This window comes from Rutidosis leptorrhynchoides, chromosome 2 (genome assembly GCF_046630445.1).
Source record: "Rutidosis leptorrhynchoides isolate AG116_Rl617_1_P2 chromosome 2, CSIRO_AGI_Rlap_v1, whole genome shotgun sequence".
Taxonomy (NCBI): Eukaryota; Viridiplantae; Streptophyta; class Magnoliopsida; order Asterales; family Asteraceae; genus Rutidosis; species Rutidosis leptorrhynchoides.
The window spans coordinates 195956433-195971868 of NC_092334.1; positions in this window are offsets into that span (position 1 = coordinate 195956433).

Genomic DNA, 15436 nt, shown 5'->3' on the forward strand with positions numbered 1-15436 from the left:
TACGTAACAGAGCACCCTGGTAACTAAGCTTAACGCTATAATAATTACCCCTGTTGTTTTAATACACGCAAACCAACGTGTCGTAAACTCAAGTAACATACGTCCGTTAAAAGGCTAGCGCTCTAGCTCGGACGGGGATGTCAAGCATTATGGATCCATATACAATTACTCGCGCCCACCAGTCCGCATCCTATGTACTAGCAGTTACTAGTTACCAAAGCTAAGGGCTTTTCGGTTTAAATTCAGTGTAGAATTAAGTATGTACTTGTGTCCATTGCATATAAAATAAAGTGCATGTATTCTCAGCCCAAAATATTTAAAGCATTTAAAAAGGGATCTATAAACTCACTTATCAATAGTGTGGCTCAATATTATAGGAAACGTATGCAGACGCAACGTAATGACAAGTGCAAGGTTGGTCCTTAATTCACGAACAATACACAATATTTCTTTAGCTAAAACCCCCTTTGAAACTTGTTTTGAAAGTCACCCGAACATAACCCCGTCGTAGTATATTATTATGTGTATCTTAAAATAATAATAATAATAATAACAATAATAATAATTAAGAATAATTAATATTACGGAGTCTAGATAAGGTTGTGTTATTAAACAAAAACATAACTTAACATGCATATATATATATATAGCTATATGCACATACGTGCAATGAGGAAGAACCAAAAGAAAATTTGTCACTTTTGATCCCGTGATGCTACAAGAACAATTCGTGACTGAAAATGATATTTGGACCTATCTTGAATTAGTCTAAATAATTGAAGGAATCAATTTCAATGTATAGAATAAATCTATTATAATCATGACCGCCCCATTTGATTCAGCCAAATTTAATTATTTATTTATTTATTTTAAAACTTATATACCACGGACAGATAACTCCTGATCTGTATCAATAATTGACGGGTAAAAGGATATATATATATAAAATTTCACTTTTTATTTAAATATATGTATTTACAGATGCATGTAATTAAAGATACGATCTAAAATATTTTCATTTTCTTAAATCTAGCTAAACACTAAAGTTATTCTAGTAGTAAGAAAGAGAACAAAATTTGAGATTAGCATTGATGTGAAATATTTTCGGTTATGGTTATGTCCATTTCTATTGGGTAGTAGTTTCCCTGTATGCCCATAATTCTTTTAACATTCACGGGCCGATATAATTATCCATTTAACATGGAAATATCAATATCAATCTTATCATATTGACTTAAAGATAAAAATATAAATATTCATATAACATTTACATGTGCAAGAATGAAGAATTTTCGCACCGTCGTTTGTATCATTATGCCGACATTTTTAAATTCATTAATCACGGACCGTTATTTTAAGTCCCGTTAACAATATTAAACGGTAAAAAGTCTTAGAAAAATTCCAAAATTTAAAATAACATTTAAAATCTTTATCCTTTTTATGACAGCTAAGAAACGGGTTGTTAAAAGTGGCTTTAGATATTTATAAAATTTATATACATTTTTAAGAAGACATGTGTCAAGAAAATAAAATTAAATTACAAGATGCGCCTCATAAAAAGAATTTCTCATGAGCCTTTTATAACTTGCAAAACTGCACCTAATAATTTGTTAGACAAACTTGCGCCTCATAACATGTTTTCCTACATCTCATATTAGTTATATATATATATATATATATATATATATATATATATATATATATATATATATATATATATATATATATATATACACACATATACATATATATATACACATATACATATATATATATACACATATACATCGTGTAATATTTTATTAACAAGTTTCAAGTCATTATTGTATACGTACATATTTATTTATAATTCATTGTTCGTGAATCATCGGGAATGGTCGAAGGATAAATGATCATGCATAAAAAATGAGACTTTACATAACAGACTTTTCTTATCGTGTCGGAATTATTTTATCCTGTAATTAATTTAATAATGCCATTTTTTTTTGGGTCATCATACTAGCTACCATTGTTACGGGTGCAAATCGTGTCAAACAAGCAACGTACGACATGTGTTGAGAAAGATGGGTGATATGTTATATGTTGTTTCCATTCGTTTCGTTGTTTAACCTATTTCATTTTATAGAATGAAGATGAGAAACGGGCACGATACCGATAACGGGGGTGCGAGCGAAGACTCCGACTTCACGGATAAGGTTGAGGCTGTGGCGACTCCGTCAAAACACTTAACAGCTCCGTCACTTGGTCCCACAGCTTGATCGAAACTCTATATGAATTTAATAAAACAACCTTGCATTCTTTATTTAAAAATGATTTCCTATAAAGGAAATCTACTAAAATGTATAAGTTTAGAAAAACTATACATAAATACTTTAACCAAAGGTTGACCAAAACAGTGTCAACAAACACCCACTATTTAATGTAACAAAATAGAATGCAAGTTAATGTTTATCAAAAGCTGCCATCATAAATATGCAGACTCTCTAAGTACAGCGGAAGCAATCAATCATGAACCTGAGAATAAAACATGCGAGTAACTGTCAACAAAAATGTTGAGTGAATTATAGGTTTAATATTGCAAACATTATTTAATTTAAACAATAAAAATTTATGTTTGAAAACATAAAACACCTTTTTAAACCACCAAATTATATGCTAGAAAACATATAATAATACATTATTCCATTTTCCGTGAGCCACCTGGTAACCACTTAACCCTTTATTTACCCTTGCCAAACACAATAAATAATATACACCGAACAAGTGTATCTACAACAAAATACGAAGTACTAAACATTCCGATTATAAATTGCTAGCGCGACTAGCTCGAAATGGGGTTGTCAAACCCGATAGATCTATCCATAGGATTCGCGTTCACCAGTAGAAACCAGTGATTACAGTTACCAGACTAGGGAATATTTTTGTTCAACTCACAATGAATAATTTAAACCAACCTCCACTTGAGTCCAATATATAAAATAAATTGCATGTATTCTCATCCCAAAAGATTTAAATAGAAAAAAGGGACTATAACTCACCTTAATAGCAACCGAAGTAACCACACAATTATGCGAACAGCAAATGAAGTAAAGTGATCATGAATGATCACAACGCCGACCTATAAATAAAGCAGGTCGACATAAATAACTAACTTAGGTCAAGTCTTAGTATGATAGCTATTGTACATGTTGCAAGTAGACAAAGAACAACACTCAACATGCATCGGTTTGATCGGAACAGCGTACGGACACACACTTTCTATTTTTAAAAAGTTTCTATTTTTAGCAGGTTTCCATTTTTGGAAAGTTTTCTATTTTTGGAAAGTTTCTATTTTTGGAAAGTTTCTATTTTTAGAAAGTTTCTATTTTTGGAAAGTTTCTTTATTTAGAAAGTCAACAGAAGTCAACTGAAAGTCAAAGTCAACCGAAAGTCAACTCAAAAGTCAACCTTGGTCAAACATAGTCAACATTAATTTTAAAAGTGTAAAGTATAATAATAACATAAGTTATAATGTTAGTTAAAGTTAAATATGTATAATTATGTCATAACATAAGTTTAATTAAATAAAAATGAATTATTAAAGTTAAGATAAGTTTAAATGATATAATTAATATAACATAAGTATTTAATTAATTAATTAAATATTAGTCATAATATAAGTATTATTAATTAAAAATAAATTTTAAATCATATCATAAGTATTATTAATTAATAATGAATTATTAATCATTTCATAAGTTTCTAATTAAAATTATTAAATCATAAGTATTTAATAATTAGATTATAATTAAATAATAATTAAGTCTTATAATAATTAAATAATTATTTAATCTTTATTATAAGTCTTAAAATAATATTCTCATAAAATAAATTTAATACTTATCATAAGTATTTTTCATTAATAATATAAGTATTATTAATCATAAGTTTAATTAAAATGTTAATTAAATCATAAGTAATAATTAAATGATATAATAAATATATATCATAAGTCTTAAATGATAATAATTACTTCTTATATCATAAGTAATTAATCAATAATGAAAATCATTATTTTTATCATAAGTTTTAATATTTAACCATAAGTTTTAATTCAAAAGTTCATCGGGTCATAACTTGAGCCCCGGGAATCAGTTTTCGGCGAGCCTTATATATATCTTCGCCTAACCAACCCACCCGACACGTTAGTGTGCTCAAGAACATCCCAAGAACAGTCACCAAGTCGTGACTTACAGCTCTTAATCAGTTTGTACCTTTAATCCGCTCAAAAACGTATTTTAGTCATAACGGGTGATCCGTGGCTCGGATTTCGATGACCCGAACATGAAAGTTCATCCCATCATCAATCCTAACACACTAGTACACCCTAAAGACTCCATAAATGGTCACAAAATCGGACCATAACTGAACCAATTCGTTTTTACAATTTAATCTTAACAAAACACCATTTTAATCATATCTAGAGCTCCGGGAATCGAAACGACATGAATCCGGAGTCTAAAATTAATGTCTTGATGAGAGGAACTCATCTAGATACTTTAATTTCACTTTTATATCAGTTACACAACCAGAAATGAACGAATAATCTGCTGTTCCAAATTAATCAAACCGAAAACATGTATATTCGAGCAATTCTACGCATACAATCATCAATACAACAATACACAAGTGCTATGCTATCATAATAACATCAAAATACAGTAAAATATATAAGAAATTAAAAAGCTAGGGTTAGGGTTTATACCCTAATCAAGAATCAAGTAATAAGAACGCGTAGAGATCGTTGTGTAGAATCCGAATATGTGAAAAGCCCTTTGATCCAAGCTATAATTGATGATTAATTGATGGTGATGATGGTGATAAAAATGGCGGCCAAGAAAGAAAAAAAAGAAAGAGAGTATTAGAGAGAATTTAGGTTTAGGGAAAAAAAATAATAAGTGAAATATGAAATTGAAATGGAAAATTGGAAAAATGAAAAATGGGGAGGGGGTCCCATTTGGCCGAAATTTTGAGGGGGTGGGCCCCTTTGTGGCCCAACTTTGATAAAATGACTAATTGCTTGTGGCCCGAACGCCCGATCGAAGCCCAAAACGCGAAAACGCTACTACGCGATTGATTTTTCGGAGAGATAACAACTACGCGACGGATAAAATATATAAACACTATATATGGTCATATGACATTAAAATATCATATTTAAAATATTTAGGACTTAAAAATCCCAAAAGCTCGACCGTTGGTTGGAAAACTGAAAAGATTCGCCGGATAGAAACCCGCGACACGTAGAAACGTACAACTTGAAATATGAATACAAATATTCATATAACACATAATAATTAATATATTATTACAAGATTAATAATATAGGTCATAGAAATGACGTGGCACGAATAACAGTTAACGGTCGTTAAATACTTAACGGTAAAAGATAACGGAAAAAGTAGGGTCGTTACAGTACCTTCCCGTTACGGAAATTTCGTCCCGAAATTTAAGCAGGTGCAGGGTTGACTCGGCATCTGGGAACAAATGCGGGTACTTCTGCCTCATATGACCTCCACGCTCCCAAGTGAACTTGGGACCGCGTCTGGCGTTCCATCTAACTCGAACAATAGGAATTCTACTCTGCTTAAGAGTCTTAGCCTCTCGATCCATAATCTCAACCGGTTCCTCAAAAATGGAGTTGTTTAACAACATGAAGTTCATCAAAAAGAAAGGTTTCATTGGCCTCGGCCAAACACTTCTTCAAGTTCGATACATGAAAACGTTATGAAAAGCGCTAAGCTCTTGTGGCTCCTTCAAACGATAAGCCACCGTCCAACTCTCTCAATAATCTCAAATGGTCCAACAAAATGAGAATTCAACTTTCCCCTTTTACCAAAACGTACTACACCTTTCCAAGGTGACTCCTTCAACATAACACGGTCGCCGACCTGAAATTCAATATCGTTCCTTCTCTTATTGGCATAACTCTTTTGCCTACTTCTGGCGGTTCTCAATCTTTCCTTAATCTGTACGATCTTCTCGGTAGTCTCATGAATAATTTCTGGACCTGTGAGATGAGCATCCCCAACCTCATTCCAACAGATAGGAGACCTACACTTTCTACCATACAGAGCTTCAAACGGTGCAGCTTTAATACTTCCATGATAACTATTATTATAAGAAAATTCAGCCAGTGGCAAGTACTTATCCCAACCATTACCAAAATCAATGATGCATGCTCGTAACATGTCTTCCAACGTTTGAATGGTCCTTTCACTATGACCTTTCATCTGAGGATGATAAGCGGTGCTCACATCCAACTTAGTTCCCAAAGCTTCCTGTAAGGATCGCCAAAACCTCGATGTAAATCGACTGTCTCGGTCCGAAATAATAGATACGGGAACACCATGTCTAGAAACAATCTCCTTCAAATACAAACGGGTAAGCTTCTCTATCGAATCTGTTTCCTTAATTGGCAAGAAATGAGTTGACTTAGCGAGTCGGTCAACAATCACCTAAATGGTATCATAACCACCCACAACTCTTGGTAACTTCGTAATGAAGTCCATCGTAATACCTTCCCACTTCCACTCGGGAATTTCAGGTCGCACCAAAAGTCCAAACGGTTTCTGATGTTCAGCTATAATCTTAGCACTGGTCAAACACTTAGCCACATACGTAGCCACATCAGCCTTCAAATGAGGCCACCAATACAGCTCCGTAAGATCATGATGCATCTTTCCTGAACCAGGATGAATAGAGTACCTAGACTTATGAGCCTTATCTAAAATAAGTTGTCGTAGGTCACCAAACTCCGGAACCCAAAGATGTCCCGCAAAATACCGAGTACCATCGGTTCGTACATCTAACTGTTTACTCAAGCCTCGGACCTTCCCGTTACAAAATTCCCATCCTTCAAGGCTTCTTGTTGAGCTGCAAGAATCTGCCTTGCGAGGTTTGTTCGAATGGTCATATTTAAGGCTCTAAACCTACGAGGTTCAGCCCTTTCTTTACGACACAAGGCATCAGCCACAACATTGGCCTTACCCGGATGATATAAAAGTTCACAATCATAATCATTCAACGTCTCAATCCATCTGTGTTGTCTCATGTTCAGCTGTTTCTGATCGAGGATATGTTGAAGACTTTTGTGATCTGTGTACACAGTACTCTTAACCCCATACAAATAGCGTCTCCAAATCTTAAGTGCAAACACAACAGCTCCTAACACTAAATCATGGGTTGTATAATTCTGTTCATGGATCTTCAACTGACATGACACATAAGCGATGACTTTCTTTCGTTGCATCAAACGCAACCAAAGCCTTGACGCGAAGCATCACAAGAAACAACAAGGTCATCATTACCCTCAGATACTGACAATATCAGAGCGGTAGTCAACTTCTTCTTCAAAATCTGAAAAGTAGTCTCTTGTTCATCCTCCCACGCATACTTCTTCCCCTTGTGCGTTAAAGCAGTCAGAGGTTTCGCTATACGAGAGAAATCTTGAATGAACCTTCTATAACAGCCTGCCAAACCTAGGAACCGGTGAATCTGAGTAGGAGTTTTCAGAATTTCCCACTTTTCAATCGCCTAAATCTTAGCAGGATCAACTTGTATTCCCTGTTTACTAACAATATGTCCAAAGAATTGAACTTCTCTTAACCAAAAAGCACACTTAGAGATCTTAGCGTACAACTCTTCTTTTCTCAACATATCAAGCACTAACTTCAAATGTTTTTCGTGCTCTTCATCACTCTTGGAATTAATAAAGATGTCGTCGATGAAATCAATAACGAATTTTTCCAGATAGGGTCTATACACACGGTTCATGAGGTCCATGAACACAGCAGGTGCATTTGTCAATCCGAACGGCATAACAAGGAATTCGTAGCGACCATAACGGGTGCGAAAAGCGGCTTTCGGAACATCAGATTCTTTAACACGCAACTGGTGAATAGCCAGAATGAAGATCAATCTTAGAATAAACGGGCGGACCTTGAAGTTGATCGAACAGATCATCAATTCTCGGAAGAGGGTAACGATTCTTAACCGTAAGCTTGTTTAACTCGCTATAACCAATACACAAACGAAACGAACCATCTTTCTTCTTAACAAAAAGAACAGGAGCTCCCCAAGGGGACGAACTGGGACGAATAAAATATAGTTGCAACAATGAAGGGAGAACTATATGGAGTAGTCACATCGGTGACATAGATATATAAGGCAATTCTCTCAAAGGAGATAACGAGGATCATGGTCTTCAAAGTAAATTTTCATTACATTCCCGAAAGGAATGCGTACGAAAGGTGTGATATTTCATCGAGAGTGAACTTCCTTGTACAACGAGCGAGGAAATCTAGGATTCATCCATATTCTTAAATTTATGTGAGGATGAAAAGAATGCTACTCATGGGTTATAAAGAATGGTCGACTCCGGTTGAGATGAATCTCCAAAAATAATTTCGTGTACCTCAAAGTATTGAATCCTAGGATTGATGTTTACGAGGGTGTTGCGATTGACAGTGAATATTGAGAGTAGAAACTCCTCAATCAGTCTAGTGTAATATATATCCATGATACCCGCCATAACAACAGTTGGGGTAGAGACCCACGTAGCACCTTTTCTACAATAGGGTGACCACCGAGTGTACCCCAGAAAATTGATTTATCAGTCCGCGTTTCGGCCATGTCAAACCATAAGAGATAAAACTTTATGAGCGCAAAGGCTTTCCAACAAATTTTATAAAATCGGCATCCAAACTGGTGTAAGAATTTCTATCAATGAACTTAATGGTAAATTTCATCCTTAAACGAAGGATGAGAAGAACTGTTATCCAAGCACTCTGTAGAGTAATGCGAAAATTCTAATGTAATCAATCAAAGAAGTTTTGAAAAAGCTTTAAATGTCTGATGTAACTCCATAAATGGAACGAAGCTCTTAGTAAATTTAGGAGTATGTACAACGTGTACCATTATTCGTAAAACAAATTGAGTTAACTAGACAACTCAACAAGAGTGGTTTTTAAAAAAAAAAAATTTGAAGGTATAATCTAGTGTATACTAGCCAAAATAGGGAAGGGTAAATTTATCCATTTGAATTCATACGTACATATATGATTTTATAAATAGTATACATGACAAAATATTTCATTACTTCTATTCGCCCATAAATCTCGTGAGAACAGCCCAATTACACAAATGTGTAAAAATTTTAATGAAAAACAGGGTATCCGCATTTCAGAGGTTACGAGTTGAAGTAAGATCGTTGAAGTTCGGGGGAAGGACTTGAATCGTCTTGCGACATCTAATCAATAAATGCTACGAGGTCATGAAAACCAATGAGTTAAATATTGTTTTGACTATTATCAGGACATAAGTCCTTGGGCCAAAACTCTTCACGTGCGAAGCTGTCACTAACAAGCGAGTTATGAATGATAAAACATGGGGTAAGTAGTTCGGTTAAGACGAGTCTCTCATATATCAACAAATAGGATAATGAGTATCTTCCTTACTCATGTAACAACGTTAGAATTTCCGAATGAGTGGTGTACAAATTTTCTTTGACTCGCTTTCTATTCCTCATGTCACAATATTGGGACTTTTTATGAATTAACGTAATATAATCACGTTGGCCTGACGCCATTATATTTCACTAACTCATAGTTCCATTCCAATATCACTACATAAGGTCAGGACACGTGGTCAACCTCGAATTTCAACACAATTTCCCCTAAAACAATTTCCCCTAAAACAATTTCTTAACAATGTGCTAAGGATAGCACAAGAGACAAAGACATCGAAAGTAATGAATATGAGTAACGATGACATAAAAATGTCTTCGAAGTACCAAGAATCTCTAAAAGTCAAGAATGACATTTCCCAATTCAAAAACCAAAGCACATAGGCACAACGGCACAAAGGCACGTAATATAACAAGAATATTATATACCTAAACATAATAGCTGACATTGAAATGCCGAGTCCTTAGGAGTCAAGAATGACATCTCGCGTAATATAACTCAAACGTTATATACATAACCATAATAGATGACATAGAAATGCCTAGAATCCTAGAACACGTAATGTAACTCAAACGTTATATCAATAAAGACAAATTATGACATAGAAATGTCGAAAATTTCAGAAGTCAAGAATGACACCCCCTCGGTTTCACTAACCGAGGCGTTCCAATAAAAGATGAACTCGCATGAGTCGGAGAATACGTTTAAATCAGAATGGGAGTTCCTCCCGGATTCAGAACATAATAGAAATGTATGTATGATAACCATATACATACCAATACGATACAAATAATCACATATAATAATATATAATAGGTCGGGCTGTAGACTAGACTCACTAATGCACCCTATTGACTCGGGTAACGACATCAATGCAGCCTAATTCCCTACAACCAACGCTCTGATACCAACTGTGGCGACTCCGTCAAAACACTTAACGGCTCCGTCACTTGGTCCCACAGCTTGATCGAAACTCTATACGAATTTAATAAAACAACCTTGCATTCTTTATTTAAAAATGATTTCCTATAAAGGAAATCTACTAAAATGTATAAGTTTAGAAAAACTATACATAAATACTTTAACCAAAGGTTGACCAAAACAGTGTCAACAAACACCCACTATTTAATGTAACAAAATAGAATGCAAGTTAATGTTTATCAAAAGCTGCCATCATAAATATGCAGACTCTCTAAGTACAGCGGAAGCAATCAATCATGAACCTGAGAATAAAACATGCGAGTAACTGTCAACAAAAATGTTGAGTGAATTATAGGTTTAATATTGCAAACATTATTTAATTTAAACAATAAAAATTTATGTTTGAAAACATAAAACACCTTTTTAAACCACCAAATTATATGCTAGAAAACATATAATAATACATTATTCCATTTTCCGTGAGCCACCTGGTAACCACTTAACCCTTTATTTACCCTTGCCAAACACAATAAATAATATACACCGAACAAGTGTATCTACAACAAAATACGAAGTACTAAACATTCCGATTATAAATTGCTAGCGCGACTAGCTCGAAATGGGGTTGTCAAACCCGATAGATCTATCCATAGGATTCGCGTTCACCAGTAGAAACCAGTGATTACAGTTACCAGACTAGGGAATATTTTTGTTCAACTCACAATGAATAATTTAAACCAACCTCCACTTGAGTCCAAAATATAAAATAAATTGCATGTATTCTCATCCCAAAAGATTTAAATAGAAAAAAGGGACTATAACTCACCTTAATAGCAACCGAAGTAACCACACAATTATGCGAACAGCAAATGAAGTAAAGTGATCATGAATGATCACAACGCCGACCTATAAATAAAGCAGGTCGACATAAATAACTAACTTAGGTCAAGTCTTAGTATGATAGCTATTGTACATGTTGCAAGTAGACATAGAACAACAGTTAACATGCATCGGTTTGATCGGAACAGCGTACGGACACACACTTTCTATTTTTAAAAACTTTCTATTTTTAGCAGGTTTCCATTTTTGGAAAGTTTTCTATTTTTGGAAAGTTTCTATTTTTGGAAAGTTTCTATTTTTGGAAAGTTTCTATTTTTGGAAAGTTTCTATTTTTAGAAAGTTTCTATTTTTGGAAAGTTTCTTTATTTAGAAAGTCAACAGAAGTCAACTGAAAGTCAAAGTCAACCGAAAGTCAACTCAAAAGTCAACCTTGGTCAAACATAGTCAACATTAATTTTAAAAGTGTAAAGTATAATAATAACATAAGTTATAATGTTAGTTAAAGTTAAATATGTATAATTATGTCATAACATAAGTTTAATTAAATAAAAATGAATTATTAAAGTTAAGATAAGTTTAAATGATATAATTAATATAACATAAGTATTTAATTAATTAATTAAATATTAGTCATAATATAAGTATTATTAATTAAAAATAAATTTTAAATCATATCATAAGTATTATTAATTAATAATGATTTATTAATCATTTCATAAGTTTCTAATTAAAATTATTAAATCATAAGTATTTAATAATTAGATCATAATTAAATAATAATTAAGTCTTATAATAATTAAATAATTATTTAATCTTTATTATAAGTCTTAAAATAATATTCTCATAAAATAAATTTAATACTTATCATAAGTATTTTTCATTAATAATAAAAGTATTATTAATCATAAGTTTAATTAAAATGTTAATTAAATCATAAGTAATAATTAAATGATATAATAAATATATATCATAAGTCTTAAATGATAATAATTACTTCTTATATCATAAGTAATTAATCAATAATGAAAATCATTATTTTTATCATAAGTTTTAATATTTAACCATAAGTTTTAATTCAAAAGTTCATCGGGTCATAACTTGAGCCCCGGGAATCAGTTTTCGGCGAGCCTTATATATATCTTCGCCTAACCAACCCACCCGACACGTTAGTGTGCTCAAGAACATCCCAAGAACAGTCACCAAGTCGTGACTTACAGCTCTTAATCAGTTTGTACCTTTAATCCGCTCAAAAACGTATTTTAGTCATAACGGGTGATCCGTGGCTCGGATTTCGATGACCCGAACATGAAAGTTCATCCCATCATCAATCCTAACACACTAGTACACCCTAAAGACTCCATAAATGGTCACAAAATCGGACCATAACTGAACCAATTCGTTTTTACAATTTAATCTTAACAAAACACCATTTTAATCATATCTAGAGCTCCGGGAATCGAAACGACATGAATCCGGAGTCTAAAATTAATGTCTTGATGAGAGGAACTCATATAGATACTTTAATTTCACTTTTATATCAGTTACACAACCATAAATGAACGAATAAGCTGCTGTTCCAAATTAATCAAACCGAAAACATGTATATTCGAGCAATTCTACGCATACAATCATCAATACAACAATACACAAGTGCTATGCTATCATAATAACATCAAAATACAGTAAAATATATAAGAAATTAAAAAGCTAGGGTTAGGGTTTATACCCTAATCAAGAATCAAGTAATAAGAACGCGTAGAGATCGTTGTGTAGAATCCGAATATGTGAAAAGCCCTTTGATCCAAGCTATAATTGATGATTAATTGATGGTGATGATGGTGATAAAAATGGCGGCCAAGAAAGAAAAAAAAGAAAGAGAGTATTAGAGAGAATTTAGGTTTAGGGAAAAAAAAATAATAAGTGAAATATGAAATTGAAATGGAAAATTGGAAAAATGAAAAATGGGGAGGGGGGTCCCATTTGGCCGAAATTTTGAGGGGGTGGGCCCCTTTGTGGCCCAACTTTGATAAAATGACTAATTGCTTGTGGCCCGAACGCCCGATCGAAGCCCAAAACGCGAAAACGCTACTACGCGATTGATTTTTCGGAGAGATAACAACTACGCGACGGATAAAATATATAAACACTATATATGGTCATATGACATTAAAATATCATATTTAAAATATTTAGGACTTAAAAATCCCAAAAGCTCGACCGTTGGTTGGAAAACTGAAAAGATTCGCCGGATAGAAACCCGCGACACGTAGAAACGTATAACTTGAAATATGAATACAAATATTCATATAACACATAATAATTAATATATTATTACATGATTAATAATATAGGTCATAGAAATGATGTGGCACGAATAACAGTTAACGGTCGTTAAATACTTAACGGTAAAAGATAACGGAAAAAGTAGGGTCGTTACAGAGGCCATCTTTAAAAGTGAAAAGGCAAAATTTCTCGATGATATTAGGAATGTCTTCCAAGAATCGGTTGATGAGAAAATAACCGACTTAATCTACGAACGAATGAATGCCGCGATCGAAGAGGCATTCGAAGCTAGAAACATTTATCCTCATAGTGAAGGGGGTATTGGTAATGGTGGATATGGGAGACAAGACTTCCATTATAAGAACTTCAAGGACGCTCAACCTCCTATATTTAATGGGATGAGGGATCCGTTGAAAAGTACATGTTGGATCTCCGACATCGAGGGGGCTTTCTGTACTAGTGAATGTCCTTCCGAGAAGAAAACGAGATATGGTTCTAGTATGTTACGTGAAGATGCTAAGATGTGGTGGGATGACAAGATTCAATTGTATGGTGAAGAGCAAAGTATGAGCTTGTCGTTGGAAGAGTTTAAAAAGGAATTATTTAAGGAATATTGAACTCAAGTCAACCTTAATAAAATCCGGGATGAGTTGCGCGATTTACGACAAGGTTCGATGGACTTGGTTACTCTCAAGTCTACCTTCTTATTAAAGACTCGTTTTTGTCCGCAGTATGTTGGTGATGACCGAATGTTGATGCTACATTTCTATCGTACTTTAAACGATGAGTTGAAACGTAAGATTAGTCGGGGAATGGCTAAGTCTTTTGAAAAGTTGTTCGAGTTGGCTCGGGGTTTCGAACTTGAGATTCCGAAAAGAAGTGATTTCTCTTTCTCTAAGAGAAAGTTTGAAGGTTCAAGTCATTCGAACTTTTCAAACAAAAAGAACAAGAAGGGTTCCGAAAGTGTGAATAGTGTGAAGAAAGGTAGTTTCGAGGCTTATATCCCTACTTGCTACAATTGTGGGGTACGGGGTCATTTGTCCCGAGATTGTACAAAGCCATCTTCAACAACCAAGATCACTTGTTTTAATTGTCAAAAAGGACACTGAAAGTCGGAGTGTCCCGATTTGCGGGGTGATCAAGTTAAGAAGCTAGAGAAGGCGGCGGGTACGGCTAGGGGACGTAACTACTTGATAACTAATGATGAAGCCAAGCAATCCAATGAAGTTGTCTCGGGTACTTTCATGCTTAACTCTAAACCGGCAAGGATACTATTTGATAGCGGTGCTAATTTGTCGTTTGTGTCACCTAGATTTGTTTCAAAGCTTAACAAACTGCTAGCTAAGTTAAGTCATCCGGTAGAAGTTGATGTGACAGCCCAGCCCAGGTAACACGTTCCCCGTAGCATGATATTGTCCGCGACGGATTTTTCTTGGCGACCAAACAAGACGAGCACTTTCCCAGGAGGTCACCCATCCTAGTAGTGCTCTCACCTGAGCAAGCTTAACTACAGAGTTCTCATGGGATCTGCTGCGCTTGTGGTCCCAAAAAGCGTCATGCTAGGAAAGGTCTCCACACCCTTATGAGGCATGCTTCGTTCCCCTCTCTAACCGATGTGGGACGGACGTAACACGGATGTTACAATCCTCCTCCGTAATGGGACACAGCATCCTCGCTGTTCACGTATGGTTCGGGGCCTGGCTCTGATACCATCTGTGACAGCCCAGCCCAGGTAACACGTTCCCCGTAGCATGATATTGTCCGCTTTGCCCGTAGGCGCACGAATTTTTCTTGGCGACTAAACAAGACGAGCACTTTCCCAGGAGGTTACCCATCCTGGTAGTGCTCTCGCCTGAGCACGCTTAACTTCAGAGTTCTCATGGGAT